The sequence below is a fragment of the Phyllobates terribilis genome, unplaced genomic scaffold (genome assembly GCF_046119375.1).
Source record: "Phyllobates terribilis strain yellow unplaced genomic scaffold, ASM4611937v1 Scaffold_4__5_contigs__length_816908805, whole genome shotgun sequence".
In the NCBI taxonomy this organism is placed as follows: Eukaryota; Metazoa; Chordata; class Amphibia; order Anura; family Dendrobatidae; genus Phyllobates; species Phyllobates terribilis.
The window spans coordinates 9,265,543-9,280,505 of NW_027362764.1; the positions used below are offsets into that span (position 1 = coordinate 9,265,543).

Consider the following 14,963-nt stretch of genomic DNA (forward strand, 5'->3'; position numbering starts at 1 on the left):
AAATTATAAACAATTTAAAACCAAAAACAATCGGAGGGAAAAATACAAAACCCTAAAGCTGCTGTCACTGGTATCGGCACCTTTACAGTAATTTAGTATGGAGGCACATTGTGACTCGCCTGTGGTAAATCACAAAAGAGATTCACCTGTGATTAATTGTCGGTGCCCTTGTGACATGAATTAGCCAATGAATGATGACTTAAGTGTTTTAAAAAGCCACATGGTAGGCCCTGTTCCTTTGTCACAATGGTGAAGACAAAGGAGCTGTCTGAGGACATCAGAACTGCTATTAGCAAACACAAGACTTCCAGAGGGTATAAGGCCGTCTCCAAAGACCTTGGTATCCCAGTTTTAACAGTGCGCAATGTTATTAAGAAGTTTGTCAAGCATGGAACCGTCAAGAACCTCTCAGGACGTGGGGGAAAGAGGAAAATTGACAAGAGATGTCTTTGAAGGTTAGGAGAAGTAATATTCCAGCCTCAGGATAAAATTAAAACTTTCAAGTTTATTGCAGAAAAAAATATATCTAAAAACATCACCAGGTCACCAACCCACACCAGATTTATATATTCCAGCAAACGCGTTTCTGCATCTTTATTAATTTCATGCAATGTCTTGGAATATATAAATCTGGTTTGGGTTGACAACCTAGGTGATGTTTTTATATACAGTACAAACCAAAAGTTTGGACACACCTTCTCATTTAAAGATTTTTCTGTATTTTCATCACTATGAAAATTGTACATTCACACTGAAGGCATCAAAACTATGAATTACCACATGTGGAATTATATACGTAACAAAAAAGAGTGAAACAACTGAACATATGTCTTATATTCTAGGGTCTTCACAGTAGCCACCTTTTGCTTTGATGACTGCTTTGCACGCTCTTGGCATTCTCTTGATGACCTTCAGGAGGTAGTCACTGGAAATGGTCTTCACTTCACAGGTGTGCCCTGTCAGGTTTAATAAGTGGGATTTCTTGCCTTACAAATGGGGTTGGGACCATCAGTTGTGTTGTGCAGAAGTCAGGTGGATACACAGCTGATAGTCCTACTGAATAGACTGTTAGAATTTGTATTATGGCAAGAAAAAAGCAGCTAAGTAAAGAAAAACGAGTGGCCATCATTACTTTAAGAAATGAAGGTCAGTCAGTGCGAAAAATCGTGAAAATTTTTAAAGTGTCCCCAAGTGCAGTTGCAAAAACCATCAAGCGCTACAAAGAAACTGGCTCACATGAGGACCGCCCCAGGAAAGGAAGACCAAGAGTCACCTCTGCTTCTGAGGATAAGTTTATCTGAGTCACCAGCCTCAGAAATTGCAGGTTAACAGCAGCTCAGATTAGAGACCAGGTCAATGCCACACAGAGTTCTAGCAGCAGACACATCTCTTCAACAACTGTTAAGAGGAGACTTTGTGCAGCAGGCCTTCATGGTAAAATAGCTGCTAGGAAACCACTGCTAAGGACAGGCAAGAAGCAGAAGAGACTTGTTTGGGCTAAATAACACAAGGAATGGACATTAGACCAGTGGAAATCTGTGCTTTGGTCTGATGAGTCCAAATTTGAGATCTTTGGTTCCAACCACCGTGTCTTTGTGCGACGCAGAAAAGGTGAACGGATGGACTCTACATGCCTGGTTCCCACCGTGAAGCATGGAGGAGGAGGTGTGATGGTGTGGAGGGGCTTTGCTGGTGACACTGTTGGGGATTTATTCAAAATTGAAGGCATACTGAACCAGCATGGCTACCACAGCATCTTGCAGCGGCATGCTATTCCATCCGGTCTGCGTTTATTGGACCATCATTTATTTTTCAACAGGACAATGACCCCAAACACCTCCAGGCTGTGTAAGGGCTATTTGACCAAGAAGGAGAGTGATGGGGGGGGCTACGCCAGATGACCTGGCCTCCACAGTCACCAGACCTGAACCCAATCGAGATGGTTTGGGGTGAGCTGGACCGCAGAGTGAAGGCAAAAGGGACAACAAGTGCTAAGCATCTCTGGGAACTCCTTCAAGATTGTTGGAAGACCATTTCCGGTGACGACCTCTTGAAGTTCAAGAGAATGCCAAGAGTGTGCAAAACAGTCATCAAAGCAAAAGGTGGCTACTGTGAAGAACCCAGAATATAAGACATATTTTCAGTGGTTTCACACTTTTTTGTTAAGTATATAATTCCACATGTGGTAATTCATAGTTTTGATGCCTTCAGTGTGAATGTACAATTTTCATTGTCATGAAAATACAGAAAAATCGTCAAATGAGAAGGTGTGTCCAAACTTTTGGTCGGTACTGCATATATTTTTCTACAACAAACTTGAAAGTTTTAATTTTATCCTGACCCTGGAACATTACTTCTAATTGGAGTACTGCCGCACAGCTGGTTCCAAGACTTGGATTACTAAGTGGGTGAGCTGACACCGTTTATCTGTTTGTCTTCGAAGGTTGATGCGAATGGTGGAAAAAATGGTGGAAAAAACACCAATTCAAATATCCAAAGACCTGAAGGCCAACCTGGAACAATCTGTTACTAAGTTAACAATGACATCTGTACTTAGAAATGCATCTTTATAATGATTCTTCTATGTGTATGATATGTATGAATCTATGTAGCAATTTGATTGCCTTTTTGTTTATACCCATTTATCCCTTTCCCCTTTCAGTTCTGATGAAGGTCTGTACCAGGACAGAAAACGTTTAACTCTCTATGAATGCAAATAAAAGGAACTTGTTTTCAAAGGGTGCCAAGTTTTTCTGCTCTATATGATATATGGGTTGGATACCCTCCTTGTGCACCTGAATCAGTTAGTGCAAGAGTGCCATATATTATCCTTTTCCTGGAACAGTCTGGGGTCATGGTTTCAACAAGTACCATACACCGCACACTAAACCAAGCAGAGTTTTATGAGTGAAGGCCAAAAAAGAAACCATTGCTGAAGAAAAGACATAAAAAGAAACAACTGATCATTGCCAGAGTGTACCTTTACAAACCACAATCCTTCAGGGGAAATGTTCTGTGGATAGATGACACAAAAATAGAGCTTTTTGACAATGCAAACTAACAGTCTGTTTACAGATGGCACAATGTAGTAATGTCACCACTGAGCCACCGAGGGTAAGAAGAAGATGCAATAAGAAATGCATAAGGAACCTCCTGTGTCCCAAAGAATCCAGGACGCGTAAGTATAGGGAACGTGAGAGTATGAGGACGCGACATCACCAACGAGGATATGAAGGAATGCACAAGGAACCTCCCGTGTCCCAAGGAATCCAGCGCATGGACATATGGGGAATGTCAGAGTATGAGGAAGCAACGTTACCACCGAGTGTAAGAAGGAATGCACAAGGAACCTCCCGTGTCCAAGGAATCCAGTGCGTGTAAGTATGAGGAACCTAAGAGTATGAGGACGCAATGTCACCACCGAGTGTAAGAAGAAATACACAAGGAACCTCCCGTGTCCAGGGAATCCAGTGCGTGCAAGTATGAGGAACCTAAGAGTATGAGGACGCAATGTCACCACCGAGTGTAAGAAGAAATACACAAGGAACCTCCCGTGTCCAAGGAATCCAGTGCGTGTAAGTATGAGGAACCTAAGAGTATGAAGACGCAATGTCACCACCGAGTGTAAGAAGAAATACACAAGGAACCTCCCGTGTCCAGGGAATCCAGTGCGTGTAAGTATGAGGAACCTAAGAGTATGAAGACGCAATGTCACCACCGAGTGTAAGAAGGAATGCACAAGGAACCTCCTGTGTCCCAAGGAATCCAGCGCATGGACATATGGGGAATGTCAGAGTATGAGGAAGCAACGTTACCACCGAGTGTAAGAAGGAACGCACAAGGAATCTCCCGTGTCCAAGGAATCCAGTGCGTGTAAGTATGAGGAACCTAAGAGTATGAAGACGCAATGTCACCACCGAGTGTAAGAAGGAATGCACAAGGAACCTCCTGTGTCCCAAGGAATCCAGCGCGTGGACATATGAGGAATGTCAGAGTATGAGGACGCAATGTCACCACCGAGTGTAAGAAGAAATACATAAAGAACCTCCCGTGTCCAAGGAATCCAGGGCGTGTAAGTATGAGGAATGTCAGAGTATGAGGACGTAATGTCACCACCGAGTGTAAGAAGAAATACACAAAGAACCTCCCGTGTCCAAGGAATCCAGTGCGTGTAAGTATAAGGAACCTAAGAGTATGAGGACGCAATGTCACCACCGAATGTAAGAAGAAATACACAAGGAACCTCCCGTGTCTAAGGAATCCAGTGCGTGTAAGTATGAGGAACCTAAGAGTATGAAGACGTAATGTCACCACCGAGTGTAAGAAGAAATACACAAGGAACCTCCCGTGTCCAAGGAATCCAGTGCATGTAACTATGAGGAACCTAAGAGTATGAAAACGCAATGTCACCACCGAGTGTAAGAAGAAATACACAAGGAACCTCCCGTGTCTAAGGAATCCAGTGCATGTAACTATGAGGAACCTAAGAGTATGAAGACGCAATGTCACCACCGAGTGTAAGAAGAAATACACAAGGAACCTCCCGTGTCTAAGGAATCCGGTGTGTGTAAGTATGAGGCACCTAAGAGTATGAGGACGCAATGTCACCACCGAGTGTAAGAAGAAATACACAAGGAACCTCCCGTGTCCAAGGAATCCAGTGTGTGTAAGTATGAGGCACCTAAGAGTATGAGGACGCAATGTCACCACCGAGTGTAAGAAGAAATACACAAGGAACCTCCCGTGTCCAAGGAATCCAGTGCGTGTAAGTATGAGGAACCTAAGAGTATGAAGACGCAATGTCACCACCGAGTGTAAGAAGAAATACACAAGGAACCTCCCGTGTCCAAGGAATCCAGTGCCTGTAAGTATAAGTAACCTAAAAGTATGAGGACGCAATGTCACCACCGAGTGTAAGAAGAAATACACAAGGAACCTCCCGTGTCCAAGGAATCCAGTGCATGTAAGTATGAGGAACCTAAGAGTATGAGATCGCAATGTCACCACCGAGTGTAAGAAGAAATACATAAGGAACCTCCCGTGTCCAAGGAATCCAGTGCGTGTAAGTATGAGGAACCAAAGAGTATGAGGACGCAATGTCACCGAGTGTAAGAAGAAATACACAAGGAACCTCCCGTGTCCAAGGAATCCAGTGCGTGTAAGTATGAGGAACCTAAGAGTATGAGGACGCAATGTCACCACTGAGTGTAAGAAGAAATACACAAGGAACCTCCCGTGTCCAAGGAATCCAGTGCATGTAAGTATGAGGAACCTAAGAGTATGAGATCGCAATGTCACCACCGAGTGTAAGAAGAAATACATAAGGAACCTCCCGTGTCCAAGGAATCCAGTGCGTGTAAGTATGAGGAACCAAAGAGTATGAGGACGCAATGTCACCACCGAGTGTAAGAAGAAATACACAAGGAACCTCCCGTGTCCAAGGAATCCAGTGCGTGTAAGTATGAGGCACCTAAGAGTATGAGGACGCAATGTCACCACCGAGTGTAAGAAGAAATACACAAGGAACCTCCCGTGTCCCAAGGAATCAAGCGTGAATACGTATGGGGAATGTGAGAGTATGAGGATGTAATATCACGACCGAGAGTAAGAAGAAATACACAAGGAACCTCCTGTGTCCAAGGAATCCAGTGCGTGCAAGTATGAGGAACCTAAGAGTATGAGGACGCAATGTCACCACCGAGTGTAAGAAGAAATACACAAGGAATCTCCTGTGTCCAAGGAATCCAGTGCGTGTAAGTATGAGGAACCTAAGAGTATGAAGACGCAATGTCACCACCGAGAGTAAGGAGGAATGCACAAGGAACCTCCAGTGTCCAAGGAATCCAGTGCGTGTAAGTATGAGGAACCTAAGAGTATGAGGACGCAATGTCACCACCGAGTGTAAGAAGAAATACACAAGGAACCTCCCGTGTCCCAAGGAATCAAGCGTGAATACGTATGGGGGATGTGAGAGTATGAGGATGTAATATCACCACCGAGTGTAAGCAGTAATGCATAAGGAACCTCCTGTGTCCCAAGGAATCCAGTGTGTGTACATATAGGGAATGTGAGAGTATGAGGATGCAACGTTACCACCGAGTATAAGTAGGAATGCATAAAGATCCTCCTGTGTCCCAAGGAATCCAGCGTGTGTACTTATGAGTAACGTGAGAGTATGAGGAAGCAATGTCACCACCGAGTGCAAGAAGAAATTGTGACATAGTCACTGGCAAAGTACTGGAGGAGAGATGTGTGGCACTGAGATTGTTAGCACTAGTAATTAAACATAGGGAAAAGGTTCCAGCACACGAAGGAGTAAGGGGTTAATCAGCCAGCTTTAGTGCTAGGATGATTGAAACCTGTAGAGAGGGAGCAGATCAGAGGATAAAATTCACAGCCTTTAGAGCATTTGGGGTGGGGTGGACCTGGAGGTGAAAGCTCTGAGCCCTTTGTTTCACACATGCTGGATGTATGGAGATTGCAGGTCTCCTGGAATGAATGTCTTTGTTAAAGGACATGGTAGCTGGACTCTAAGCTCTATTGTATGGACTTGTTATTTTATGTTTTACCTTCTGCCGGACAATGGCTGTATTTATGTTTTCTGGTGACATGGTTTATAAGGATTGCAATAAACCAGCCGCACTTAAAATAGAAACGGTTCCTGTGTCTGCCTCTTTAAGAAACTGAGCCTGTCGATCTACCACAGAATACATAAGGAACCTCCTGTGTCCCAAGTAATCCAGTGTGCGTACGTATGGAGAACCTGAGAGTATGAGGATGCAACGTTACCACTGAGTATAAGGAGGAATGCATAAGGAAACTCCTGTGTACCAAGGACTCCAGTGTGTGTACATATAGGGAACGTGAGAGTATGAGGACGCAAACGTTACCACTTAGGGTGAGAAGAAATACATAAGGAACCTCCTGTGTCCCAAGGACTCCAGTGTGCGTACATATGGGGAATGTGAGAGTATGAGGACGCAACGTTACCATTGAGTGTAAGAAGAAATACACAAAGAAACTCCTGTGTCCCAAGGAATCCAGCATGCGTACGTATTGGGTACGTGGGAGTATGAGGACGCAACGTTACCACTGAGTATAAGTAGGAATGCATAAGGAACTTCCTGTGTTCCAAGGAATCCAACGTGCGTACGTATTGGGTACGTGGGAGTATGAGGATGCAACGTTACCACCGAGTATAAGTAGAAATGCATACGGAACCTCCTGTGTCCCAAGGAATCCAGTGTGCGTATGTATGGGAAAAGTAAGAGTATGAGGATACAACGTTACCACCGAGGGTAAGAAGGAACGCATAACGAACCTCCTGTGTCTCAAGGAATCCAGCGTGTGTATGTATGGGGAACGTAAGAGTATGAAGACGCAATGTCACCACCGAGTGTAAGAAGGAATGCTCAAGGAAACTCCTGTGTCCCAAGGAATCCAGCGTGCGTACGTATGAGGAAAGTGAAAGTATAAGGATTCAACGTTACCACTGAGCATAAGGGGGGATGCATAAGGAACCTCCTTTGTTCCAAGGAATCCAGTGTGTGTAAGTATGGGGAACATGAGAGCATGAGGATGCAACGTTACCCCTGAGTGTAAGAAGGAACGCACTAGGAATCTCCTCTGTCCTAAGGAATCCAGCGTACGTATGTATGGGGAACATGAGACTATGCAAATTGATTAAATGCTCAAACAATGAGACATGAGTCCCTGCCACCCTCCCCCAGCCCTATGAATGATGAGAAACACCTTTACAAAATGACAGCCAAGAGAAACTCTGAGAGGCAGAGTATCTCTTCAGAAGAGCAGCTTGGTAGCATGGCTCTATCCAGAGGGACACAGATTTGCATTCTACAGGATGTCAGTCTAAGGGAACACGGCCCTGGCTGGAAGGATACAGATCTGCTCTATTGACTATCACAGAACCCATGGATACATTTGGGAAAACCAGGATGGGACAATGATGTCACCTGGAACCCATGGAGATGTTGGGTTAGCCAGATTGGGACCCACCGGTCGCCTGGAACCCAGGCATAAGGTCCATCACTCCACCTGGACCTCACCACACGCCAGCATCCATCATTACTCCTTCTGAACCCCACCACACGTCATCATTACTCCTGGACCATGCCACACGCCATCATCCATCATTACTCCCCCCGGACCCCATCATAAGCTATCACCCATCATTACTCTATCTAGGCTCGCCACATGCCATCAACCATCATTAGTCCACGTAGATCTCGCCACATGCCAATATAACTACTCCTGTACCCGTCACACGCCATCACCCATCATTACTCCTCCTGGACCCGCCACGCACCATCATTACTCCACCTAGATCTTGCCATACGCCATCAACCATCATGACTCCATGCAGATCTCACCATCACCCAGCATTACTCCTCCTGGACCCCACCACACGCCATCATTACTCCTCCTAGACCCCACCACATGCCATCATTACTCCTCCTGGACAACGGCATACGCCATCAACCATCATTACTCCACCTAGACTTCGCCAAACGCCATCAACCATCATAACTCCACGTAGATCTCGCCATCACCCATCATTACTCCTCCTGGACCCCACTACACGCCATCATTACTCCTCCTGGACAATGCCACGCGCCATTAACCATTATTACTCCACCCAGACCTTGCCAAACGCCATCTACCATCATTTCTCCACGTACATCTCATCATCACCCATCATTATTTCTCCTGGACCCCACTTCACGCCATCATTACTCCTCCTGGACCCTGCCACATACCATCATCCATCATTAAGCCTCCTAGACCCTGCCACACGCCATCAACCATCATTACTCCTCCTGGACCCCACGGCACGCCATCATTACTTCTCCTGGATCCCGCCACATGCCATCATCACTCCTCCTGGGCCTCACCACACGTCAGCATCCATCATTACGCCTCCTGGACACCGCCATACGCCATCATTCATCATTACTCCTCCTGGACCTTGCCACACACCATTATCCATCAATACTCCTCCTGGACTCCACCATGCACCATCACCCATCATTACTCCATCTAGACCTCGCCACACACCATTACCCATCATTACTCCTTCTGGACCCCACCACACGCCATCATTACTCCTCCAGGACCATCACCAATCATTACTCTTCCTAGAATCAGACATACACCATCACCCATCAATCCTCCATATAGACTTCGCCACATGCCATCAGTACTCCCGTAGATCAAGCCACACGCCATCATTACTCCTCCTGGACTCCGCCATACACCATCATTACTCCTCCTGGACAATGCCAAGAGCCAACCATCATTACTCCATCTAGACCTCGGCAAGCGCCATCAACCATCATTACTCCACGTAGATCTCGCCATTAACCAACATTACTCCTCCTGGACCTCACCACATGCCATCATTACTCCTCCTGGACCCCGCCAAATGCCATCATCCATCATTACTCCTCCTGGACCCCGCCATACACCATCACCCACGATTACTCCTCCTGGACTCTGCCATACACCATCACACATCATTACTCCATCTAGACCTCGCCACACGCCATCACCCATCATTACTCCATCTAGACCTCGCCACACGCCATCACCCATCATTACTCCTCCTGGACCCCACCACACACCATCATTTCTCCTCCTGGACTCTACCATACACCATCACCCATCATTACTCCATCTAGACCTCGCCACACGCCAACATTACTCCTCCTGGTCCCCGCCACACGCCATCAGACATCATTACTCCTTCTGGACCCAACCACACGCCATCATTACCCTCCTGGACCCCGCCACACACTATCACCCATCATTACTCCTCCTGGACTCCGCCACACACCATCACCCATCATTACTCCATCTAGACCTTGCCACACGCCATCACCCATCATTACTCCTCCTGGACCCCACCACACGTCATCATTACTCCTCCTGGACTCTGCCATAGACCATCACCCATCATTACTCCATCTAGACCTCGCCACACGCCATCACCCATCATTACTTCCGCAGATCTTGCCACACGCCATCATTACTCCTCCTTGACCCCGCCACGTGCCATCACCCATCATTACTCCTCTTGGATCCCACCAAATGCCGTCATTACTCCTCCTGGACCCCGCCACACACCATCATCCAACATTAGCCCTCCTGAAACTCGCCGCACAGCATCATCCATCATTACTCCTCCTGGACCTCGCCACCCGCCATCATCCATTGTTACTCTTCCTGGAATCTGACATACACCATCACCCATCATTACTCCATCTAGAGCTCGCCACACGCCATCACCCATCATTACTCCTCCTGGACCCCACCACACGCCATCATTACTCCTCCTGGACTCCGCCATACACCATCACCCATAATTACTCCATCTAGACATCGCCACACGCCCTCACCCATCATTACTCCCGCAGATATTGCCACACGCCATCAGTACTCCTCCTTGACCTCGCCACGTGCCAACACCCATCATTACTCCTCCTGGATCCCACCAAATCCCGTCATTACTCCTCCTGGACCCCGCCACACACCATCATCCAACATTAGCCCTCCTGAAACTCGCCGCACACCATCATCCATCATTACTTCTCCTGGACTCCGCCATATGCCATCATTACTCCTCCTGGGCCTCGCCACCCACCATCATCCATCGTTACCCCTCATGGACCTCGCCACACGCCATCACCCATCATTACTCTTCCTGGAATCCGACATACACCATCACCCATCATTACTCTTCCTGGAATCCGACATACACCATCACCCATCATTACTCTTCCTGGAATCCGACATACACCATCACCCATCATTACTCCATCTAGACCTTGCCACACGCCATCACCCATCATTACTCCTCCTGGACCCCACCACACGCCATCATTATTCCTCCTGGACTCCGCCATACACCATCACCCATCATTACTCCATCTAGACCTCGCCACACGCCATCACCCATCATTACTTCCGCAGATCTTGCCACACGCCAGCATTACTCCTCCTTGACCCCGCCACGTGCCATCACCCATCATTACTCCTCCTGTATCCCACCAAATTCCGTCATTACTCCTCCTGAACCCCGCCACACACCATCATCCATCATTAGCCCTCCTGAAACTCGCCGCACACCATCATCCATCATTACTCCTCCTGGACTCCGCCATACGCCATCATTACTCCTCCTGGACCCTACCACACACCATCATTACCCTCTTGGACATCGCCACACACCATTATCCATCATTAGCACTCCTGAAACTTGCCGCACACCATCATCCATCATTACTCTTCCTAGACCCCGCCACACACCATCACCAATCATTACTCCTCCTGGACTCTGCCATACACCATCATCCATCATTACTCCATCTAGACCTGGCCACACGCCATCACCCATCATTACTCCATCTAGACCTCGCCACACACCATCACCCATCATTATTCCTCCTAGACCCCAGCACACGCCATCATTACTCCTCCTGGACTCCGCCAAACGTCATCATTAGCCCTCCTGGACCCCGCCACACACCATTATCCATCATTAGCACTCCTGAAACTTGCCGCACACCATCATCCATCATTACTCTTCCTAGACCCCGCCACACACCATCACCAATCATTACTCTTCCTGGAATCTGACATACATCATCACCCATCACTACTCTATCTAGACCTCGCCACACGCCATCACCCATCATTACTCCCGTAGATCTCGCCAGACGCCATCATTACTCCTCCTGGACCCCGACACGTGCCATCACCCATCATTACTCCTCCTGGACCCCGCCACACGACATCATCCATCGTTACCCCTCCTTTAGCTCGCTACACTCCATCACCCATCATTACTCCTCCTGGACTCTGCCATACACCATCATTACTCCTCCTGGACCCCACCACATGCCATCATCCATCATTACTCCTCCTGGACTCCACCATGACCATCACCCATTATTACTCCATCTAGACCTCGCCACACGCCATTACTTATCATTACTCCATCTAGACCTTGCTACATGCCATCACCCATCATTACTCCTTCTGGACACCACCACACGCCATCATTACTCCTCCTGGACTCTGCCATACACCATCACCCATCATTACTCCATCTAGACCTCGCCATACACCATCATCCATCATTACTCAATCTAGACCTCGCCACACGTCATCAACCATCATTACTCCCACAGATCTTGCCACACGCCATAACTACTCCTCCTGGACCCCGCCACATACCATCATCCATCATTAGCCCTCCTGGAACTCGCCACACACCATCACCCATCATTACTCCTCCTGGACTCCGCTATACACTATCACCAAACATTACTCCTCCTGGACCCCACCACACTCCATCATTACTCCTGCTAGACCCCAACCACGCGCCATCACCCATCATTACTCTGCGTAGACCCCACCACATGCCATCATTACTCCTCCTTTACCCCGCCACACGCCATCATCCATCGTTACCCCTCCTGGACCTCTCCGCACGCCATCATCCATCATTACGCTTCCTGGAATCTGACATACACCATCACCCATCATTACTCCATCTAGACCTCGCCACACGCCATCACCCATCATTGCTCCGGTAGATCTCACCAGACGCCATCATTACTCCTACTGGACCCCGACACGTGCCATCACCCATCATTACTCCTCCTGGACCCCGCCACATGACATCATCCACCGTTACCCCTCCTGGAACTCGCCGCATAATATGACTCTGCCATACATTATAATTATTACTTCTGAACAACACCACGAGCCATCAACCATCATTACTCCACCTAGAACTCGCCATCATCCATCATTACTCCTCCTGGACCCCACCACTTGCCATCATCCATCATTACTCCTCCTGGACCTCGCCACACACCATCACCCATTATTACTCCATCTAGACCTCGCTACATGCCATCACCCATCATTACTCCTCCTGGACACCACCACACGCCATCACCTATTATTACTCCATCTAGACATCACCACACACGATCACCCATTATTACTCCATCTAGACCTTGCCATAAACCATCACCCATCATTACTCAATCTAGACCTCGCCACACGCCATCACCCATCATTACTCCTGCAAATCTTGCCACACACCATCATTACTCCTCCTGGACCCCACCACATACCATCACCTATTATTACTCCTCCTGGACACGAACCACACGCCATCACCTATTATTACTCCATCTAGACATCACCACACACGATCACCCATTATTACTCCATCTAGACCTTGCCATAAACCATCACCCATCATTACTCAATCTAGACCTCGCCACACACCATCACCCTTCATTACTCCTGCAAATCTTGCCACACACCATCTTTACTCCTCTTGGACCCCGCCACGCGCCATCACCCATCATTACTCCTCCTGGACCCTGCCACACACCATAATCCATCATTAGCCATCCTGGAACTCGCCGCACACCATCACCCATCATTACTCCTCCTGGACTCCACCACATGCCATCATTACTCCTACTAGACCCCACCACGTGCCATCACCCATCATTACTCTGCCTAGACCCCACCACATGCCATTATCCATCGTTACCCCTCCTGGACCTCTCCGCATGCCATCATCCATCATTACTCCTCCTAGAATCTACCATACACCATTACCCACCATTACTCCATCTAGACCCTGCCATACACCATCACCTATCATTGCTCCATGTAGATTTTGCCACACGTCATCACCCACCATTACTACTCCTGGACCCTGCCACACAAAATCACCCATCATTACTCCATGTAGACCTCGCCACACTCCATCATCCATCATTACTCCTCCTGGACCCCACCACATACCGTCACCTATTATTACTCCATCTAGACATCACCACACACGATCACCCATTATTACTCCATCTAGATCTTGCCATACACCATCACCCATCATTACTTAATCTAGACCTCGCCACATGTCATCATCCATCATTACTCCTCCTGGACCTCACCACGCGCCATCATCCATCATTACTCCTCCTGGACCTCACCACACGCCATAATTACTCCTCCTAGACCCCGCCACACAACATCATCCATCATTAGCCTTCCTGGAACTCGCCGCACACCATCATCCATCATTACATCTCCTGGACCCCACCACGTGCCATCATTACTCCTCCTAGACTCCGCCATACACCATCATCCATCATTACTCCATTTAGACCTCGCCACACGCCATCATCCTCCTGGACCCCATCACATGCCATTATTACTCCATCTAGTCCTCGCCACACGCGATCACTCATCATTACTCCATCTAGACCTTGCCACACTCCATCATCAATCATTACTCCTCCTGGACCCCACCACGTGCCATCATTACTCCTCCTAGACTCCGCACCATCATCCATCATTACTCCATCTAGACCTCGCCACACGCCATCATCCTCCTGGACCCCACCACATGCCATCATTACTCCTCCTGGACCCCACCACATGCCAGTATTACTCCATCTAGTCCTCGCCACATGCCTTCACCCATCCTGGACCCCACCACATGCCATCATTACTCCTCCTGGACCATCACCCATCATTACTCCTCCTGGACTTCACCATACACCATCACCCATCATTACTTCATCTAGACCTCGCCACAAGCCATCACCCATCATTACACCTCCTGGACTTCGCCACATGCCATCACCCATCATTTCTCCTCCTGAAATCCGCCACGTGCCATCATTACTCCGCCACCACATGCCATCATTACTCCTCCTGGACCCCGCTAGATGCCATCACCCATCATTATACCTCCTGGACCCCACCATTACCATCATTACTCCTCCTGGACCCCACAATCACCCATCATAGCGCTTCCTAGACCTCCTGTACTTGCGTCGCCATTTAATCTATCCTTTTTCCACCGATCCCACTGTAAAGACAAAATAATTATCTGTTGACAGAGCTGG

The 14,963-nt window shown here is 47.8% G+C and overlaps 1 protein-coding gene across 5 annotated transcripts in view; it reads right to left on the reverse strand.

Annotated features, from left to right (window-relative positions):
- Positions 1-14,963, reverse strand: part of SLC4A2 (solute carrier family 4 member 2) — a 364,938-nt gene that overhangs the window by 146,698 nt on the left and 203,277 nt on the right. The window lies entirely within an intron of this gene.